At 42.8% G+C, this 7,438-nt stretch overlaps 1 long non-coding RNA gene across 1 annotated transcript; it reads right to left on the reverse strand.

Moving 5' to 3' along the window:
• Positions 1-80: 80 nt before the first annotated feature.
• On the reverse strand, positions 81-6,146 carry LOC108532368 (uncharacterized). Its single transcript, XR_001886424.1, has 3 exons — positions 6,073-6,146; positions 2,792-2,911; positions 81-307 (listed from the first exon to the last, which is right to left on the reverse strand). It is a non-coding gene; the product is annotated as an uncharacterized LOC108532368 (long non-coding RNA).
• Positions 6,147-7,438: the final 1,292 nt, after the last annotated feature.

Below are 7,438 nucleotides of genomic sequence, written 5' to 3' on the forward strand. Positions count from 1 at the left end.
AAAAAAAATAAACAAAAAAGGAAGGTAGCAGGCTTGTCAGTTTAATTGACAAAGAAGGACTTTCAGGAATACTAACGAGGAGTGCCTTTGCCTTTCATTTTATTTGAATCACTGAATATAACAGGACACAAAAACTACCCCATCCCACGTGGGATAGTTTTTGCAACAGAAGCACAAAGCCAAGACCAAAGTGCAGGAACATCTATGGCTGATCATCTTGGACATTGCTGCAGAGAGCGTGGGTATTTCTCTTGACAAGAACTCAAACTTGTGTTTGCTTCCATTTAGAAGCCTTGTCCAGAGCATCCTTCAAGGTTGCACATCCCAGTGGCAAGCAGAAGAAATAACACACAATTTGAAGAAACTTGATGAAGTCATTGTTTCCTTTACCACCCTCCTTCCATTTCAAAACTCTGTTGGATACAGCACATTTTATTGGTTCTTTTTCTGCCCATCTCAACTGTTTTGAAAGTTTTACAACGTGTTCCTATTTCTTTAATATATTTATTTTTTAAATGTTTAACAATTTTGTATTTATCAAAATATAACATTAATTTTTTTCTTGCATCAGCCTACATCATGCTTTGAGGCGTTAATCTTACTTAAGAATACACAGTAGGGGCCAGGTGTGGTGGCTCACACCTATAATCCCAACACTCTGGGAGGCCAAGGGGGAAGGATCACTTGAGTCCAGGAGTTCAAGACCAGCCTGTGCAACATAGGGAGACCCCCCTGTCTCTACAAATAATAATAAAAAATTAGCTGGGCATGGTGGTGCGTGCCTGTGATCCCAGCTACTCAGGAGGGCTAGGCAGCTGGGAGGTCAGGGCTGCAGTGAGTAGTGATCGTGGCACTGCACTCCAGCCTGGGTGACAGAGTGAGACCCTGTCTCAAAAACAAACAAAAGGCCAGGCACGGTGGCTTACACCTGTAATCCCAGCACTTTGGGAGGCCAAGGTGGGTGGATCACCTGAGATCGGGAGTTTGAGACTAGCCTGACCAACATGGAGAAACCCCATCTCTACTAAAATCACAACAACAACAAAATACAAAATTAGCCGGGTGTGGTGGCTCATGCCTGTAATCCCAGCTACTCAGGAGGCTGAGGCAGGAGAATCGCTTGAACCCAGAAGGCCAAGGTTGCAATGAGTTGAGATCACACCACTGCACTGCAGCCTGGGCAACAAGAGGGAAACTCTATCTTAAAAAAAAAAAAAAAAATTAGACCGGCATGGTGGCTCACGCCTGTAATTCTAGCACTTTGGGAAGCTGAGGCGGGCAAATCATGAGGTCAGGAGTTTGAGACCAACCTGGCCAACATGGTGAAACCCTGTCTCTACTAAAAATACAAAAAAAAAAAAAAAAAAAAGTCGGGTGTGGAGGCGGGCGCCTGTAATCCCAGCTACTCGGGAGACTGAGGCAGGAGAATCGCTTGCACCTGGGAGGCAGAGGTTGCAGTGAGCCGAGATAGCACCACTGCACTCCAGCCCGGGTGACAGTGCGAGACCCTGTTTCAAAATAATAATAGGGTGGGGTACGGTGGCTTACACCTGTAATCCCAGCACTTTGGGAGGCCGACGTGGGCAGATCACAAGGTCAAGAGATGGAGACCATCCTGGTCAACATGGTGAAACCTGTCTCTACTAAAAATACGAAAATTAGCCGGGCATGGTGGCATGCGCCTGTAGTCCCAGCTACTCAAGAGGCTGAGACAGGAGAATTACTTGAACTCGGGAGATGGAAGTTGTAATGAGCCAAGATCGTGCCACTGCACTCCAGCCTGGGTGACCAAGTGAGACTCTGTCTCAAAAAATAATAACAATAATAATAATAATAATAATAATAGTCCAAATAAAGAGGCTAAAAGACCACATGCAAAACACAGTGATGCAAGATGAACCTGGAGTATCTTGTAGTGCCAGGAAGTAAAGAAATACTAAAACAAAAACTAACCCCACAATCATGGGGCTTATGTCAAAGGGGCACAGGAGTCAACTGAAAAAGTTTCCAGTGGCTAAAGCTGGAAAAATTTGAGCAACAAAATAAATAAAGCAGTATTGGATTATAATTCAAAGTGCAAAATAAATATCTATGAATCCATGTTGACATAAATACATAAATGAATAAATACATGGGGAAGAAGAAAAAAATCTCCCATACAGAAGAATTCCAAATAAAGTATGTAGAACTGCACTTCCAACAGATGGGGCATAACTCCCACTCTGTCTGTGTGGGCTGTGCTTAGTGACTTCCTTCAGAAGAGTGCAGAATGGCTTGGGCATCGTGGCTCGTGCCTGTAATCCCAGCACTTTGGGAGGCCAAGGTGGGCAGATCACCTGAGGTCAGGCATTCGAGACCAACCTGGCTAACATCGCAAAACCCTGTCTCTACTAAAAATACAAAAATTAGCCAGGTGTGGTGGTGCACGCCTGTAGTCCCAGCTACTCAGGAGGCTGAGGCAGAAGACAAGAGAATCGCTTGAACCCGGAAGCCAAAGGTTGCAGTGAGCTGGGATGGTGCCACTGTACTCCACAGTGAGACTCTGTCTCAAAAAAAAAAAAAAAAAAGGGTACCTTCACAGTGGAGACAGCTGACAAACACTACCTCAGGCAGTGAGGTGATCAAAACTGACTGAACAGTAACAAGTCATGCCGATAATATGTTCCCTTAGTAGTATGTGATGGGAATGGCACTTTTATCTCCATGCTCCTCCTCCCTAAAACCAATAGCCCCAGTTTGATTATGAGAAAAAAATCAGACAAATCCCAATTAAGTGACAGTCTATAAATACCTGATCAGTAATACTCAAAATGGAAAGGTCATCAGAAACTAGGAAAGTATGAAAGAGTGTCACAGGCAGAACCCAAAGAGACAAGATGATTAAATGTAATGGGGTATCCTGGATGGGATCCTGGAACAGAAAAAGGACATTCAGTTAACAACTAAGTAAATATGAACAAAAAGAGGACTATCATTAATAACAAGCATCAGTATATGTTAGTTAATTATGATAAATGTACCTTACTAATGTAAGAGGTTAATAACAGGGGAAACTGGGTGTGGGGCATATGGAGACAATTTGTATTATCTTTATAATTTTTCTGTGAATCTAAAATTATTCTAATATAAAAGGTTTATTTCAAAAATAGTGATAAACATTGGAACCCAGTATGATTTCAAGTTTAAATAATTTAGCCAGGCATGGCGGCTCACACCTATAATCCCAGCACTTTGGGAGGTCAAGGCGGATGGATCACTTGAGGTCAGAGGTTTGAGACCAGCCTGACCAACATGGTGAAACTCTGTCTCTACTAAAAACATAAAAATTAGCCAGGCATGGTGGCGCATGCCTGTAGTACCAGCTGCTCGGGAGGCAGAGGTGAGAGAATCACTTGAACCTGGGAGGCAGAGGTTGCAGTGAGCCACGATCACGCCTTTGCTCTCCAGCCTAGGTGACAGAACGAGATTCCGTCTCAAAAAAATAAATAAATAAAGTTTAAATAATTTATTCCTCATAGTGTAGTGGTTAAATATTTTAACAGAAAAGATAGTTTAAATAATTTGTAATATAATTAAGATATTTAATGAATTGGTTACTAAAGAAATATTTAAGTATAAAAAATAAATATAACTTAAAATTAAAATATACTATTTCTACAAAATCTGGGAAGTCATCAGAGAAGGAAGAAGATGGAGAAATGAAGTAAATTGAGAGGTTTCAGCCGGGCATGGAGGCTCATGCTTGCAATCCTGCACTTTGGGAGGCCAAGGCAGACAGATCACTTGTGGCCAGGAGTTTGAGACCAGCCTGGGCAACATGGCAAAACCCTGTCTCTACCAAAAATACAAAAATTAGCCAGGTGTGGTGGCGCATACCTATAGTCCCAGCTACTCAGGAGGCCGAGATGGGAGGATTGATTGAGGCCTGGAGGTCGAGGCTACAGTGAGCTATGATTGCGCCACTGAACTCTAGCCTAGGTAACAGAGCGAGAACCTCTATAACTAACTAACTAAGTAACTAACTAATTAACTAAATAAGTCAATGTAGATTTCTTCCTGTGTAGTGTATAGTTTTATGGAGAAAATAATTTTTTTAGATGTTAGATGTTAACTGAAATCATTATAGGACACCTAAATCAATAGAGGAAAAACTGATAAAACATAATATAGTCAAAACATGAAATATGACAAGAATAAGGCCAATGAGTTATCAATGGTTATAGTAATTATTAAAAGGTTAAATTCTCCTTTAGAAAGAGAAGGCTTGAGGCCAGGTGCGGTGGCTCACGTCTGTAATCCCAGCATTTTGGGAGGCCGAGGCAGGCGGATCACGAGGTCAGGAGATTGAGACCATCCTGGCTAACACAGTGAAACCCCATCTCTACTAAAAATACAAAACAATTAGCCAGGCGTGGTGGTGGGTGCCTGTAGTCCCAGCTATTTGGGAGGTTGAGGTAGGAGAATGGCGTGAACCCAGGAGGTGGAGCTTGCAGTGAGCGGAGATCGTGCCACTGCACTCCAGCCTGGGTGATGGAGCGAAACTCCGAAACTCCGTCTCAAAAAATAAATAAATAAATAAATAAAATAAAGAAAGAGAAGGCTTTTCTGGGCACTGTGGCACATGCCTGTAATCCCAGCAGTCTGGCAGGCTGAGGTGGGTGGATCTCTTGAGCTCAGGAGTTCGAGACTGGCCTGAACAACATGGTAAGACCCTCATCTCTACAAAAAATACAAAAATGAGCCAGGCGTTGTGGCAATTGCCTGTGGTCCCGGCCACTCAGGAGCCTGAGGTGGGAGAATTGCTTGAGCCCAGGCGTTAGAGGCTGCAGGTGAGCTGTGATCATGCCGCTCCAGCCACGCTGGGTGACAGTGAGACCCTTTCTCAAAATTAAAAGAGAGAGAGAGAGAGAGAGAGAAGGCTCTCAGAGTGGGTGGGTGGGGGGGGGAGTTAAGAAAGAAAATCTAGCTCCATCGAATTATTTATTTATTTATTTTTTGAGACGGAGTCTTGCTCTGTCACCCGGGGTGGAGTGCAGTGGCGTGATCTTGGCTCTCTGCAGCCTCAGCCTCCCAGGCTTAAGCAATTCTCTGCCTGAGCCTCCCAAGTAGCTGGGATTACAGGCGTCTGCCACCATCCCCAGCTAATTTTTTTGTATTTTTAGTAGAGACGGGGTTTCACCATCTTGGCCAGGCTGGTTTTGAGCTCCTGACCTCAGGTCATCCACCTGCCTTGGCCTCCCAAAGTGCTGGGATTACAGGCATGAGCCACTGCACTTGGCCATTCCATAGAATTAATTGACAAAAACACATCAGAAAGAACATGATATTTTGAAATTTGAAAATAGTGGGAAGGGCAAAAATATAACAAAAGAATGCACAGTAAATAAAGGCAAAAAAGAAAAAGAAAGCATAGGTGACTTTATTACTAAAGTATGGTATCCCTAACATCTCTATTCTTGTGTTTCTCAGTCAGCTCACACACAACCTGCGTCCTCATCAGGCCTGATTGCAGTTCATTCCACCCTTTTCCCCAGTAAAACTGAGGATTTTGAAATATGTTTACATTTTCCAAAAATCCATTCCCTTATTCTTGTCACATCTTGCCCCGGGCCACTAAATGACTCATTGCAGGTCTCTTGCCTCTGCACATCTTTTCAATCTATGCCACTTCGAGGCCCCACAACTGTCTACCCAAGCACAGCTAATATCAGGCTGTCATGTTTAATTAGAATTGACTAAGACCTGAGGATAGTAATTACAAGTTAACCAGATGGAAAGACTCGATGTTGTGATATGTCATTTACCCCCAAATTAATCAGTGAATTTTATGTAATTCCAACCAAATGAAAAAGAAATTGTATTTTAAGGAAATGACAATGTATTCTAAAACTGCTATGAAAGAATGCATACATACGAATACCTAAGACTATTTTAAAAAATCAATTGGTACCACTCCTGACCAGAAAGTAAAATGTAACATAAAGTCACAGTAATCAAGGGATTATTTATGTCATAGGAATAGACAAATACATCCATCACACAGAACTGATAGTTGAAAACAGAATAATATACCTGTGAGAATTTAGTTTTATATCTAGCAGGGCACTATTTTCTCTCCCTCTTAGCAGTCCAGATTCTTTGGGTTCCTGAATAATTCAAATAGAAACTGTTTTACTGAAAGAAAACCTTAAGAAGTTGTATTAATCACATGGTGTCTACTGTAACATGGATTCTGGGGAAAATCCTGGGAAGTATGTAGTCCACAGAAAATACTTTTAAAAAGATTATCTGTGTTCCTTTATTTTTCTTTTGGTTGGGGGGTGTGGGAACAGTCTTGCTCTGTCTCCCAGACTTGAATGCCATGGTGAGATCTCTGCTCACTGCAGCCACGCCTCCTGGATTCAAGCGATTCTCGTGCCTCAGCCATCCGAATAGCCAGGACTAAAGATGAGCGCCACCACACCCAGCTAATTTTTGTATTTTTAGTAGAGATGGAGTTTAATCATGTTGGCTGGGCTGGTCTTAAACTCCTGGCCCCAAGTGATCCACCTGCCTTGGCTTCCCAAAGTGAGTGAGCCACTGTGCCTGACCTTCTTCCTTTTTTTTATTGGCAGAGTCTCACTCTGTTGCTCAGGCTAAAGTGCAGTGGCCCAATCTCAGCTCACTCCAACTTCTGCCTCCTGGGCTCAAAGTATCCTCCCACCTCAGCCTCTGAGTAGCTGGGACTGCAGGTGTGCGCCACCATGCCTGGCTAATTTTTGTATTTTTAGTAGAGATGGGGTTTTCCCATGTTGCCTAGGCTGCTCTCGAACTGGTGAACTCAAGGGATCCGCCTGCTTCAACCTCCCAAAGTACTAGGATAACATGCATGAGCCACCGTGCCCCCTTCTTCCTCTTTTTCAAGAAATGATCCTGATCTTGTATCTCTAGGGTCCTTATCTCATCCTTTGATTTTCCAAGATTAATAACACCACCAATACATTCGGCAGTTTTTTAAAAAGCTTTTTATTATGAAAAAAATTTCAAACTTAAAAATAGAATCACAGTCAAGCATGGTGGCTCACACCTGTAATCCCAGCACTTTGGGAGGCTGAGGTGGGAGGACTGCTAGAGGCCAGGAGTTCAAGACCAACTTGGTCAACATGGCAAGACCCCCATCTCAACAAAAAAAAGAAAGAAAAAGGAAAGAAGAAAGAAGAAAGAGAAGAAAGCAAGAAAGCAAGAAAGAGCAAACAAACAAATTAACCAGGCATGATGGTGCACATAGTCACAGCTCCTCCAGGAGACTGAATAGAAGAATTCCTTAAACCCAGGGCTTGGAGGAGTGCAGAGATCATGCCACTGCACTAGCACTACAGCCTGGGCAACAGACCAAGACCTCCATCTCAGGAGAAAAAATAAAATAAAATATATATATACACACACACACACACACACA

This window comes from Rhinopithecus bieti, unplaced genomic scaffold (genome assembly GCF_001698545.2).
Source record: "Rhinopithecus bieti isolate Rb0 unplaced genomic scaffold, ASM169854v2 scaffold_9581, whole genome shotgun sequence".
NCBI classification, from domain to species: Eukaryota; Metazoa; Chordata; class Mammalia; order Primates; family Cercopithecidae; genus Rhinopithecus; species Rhinopithecus bieti.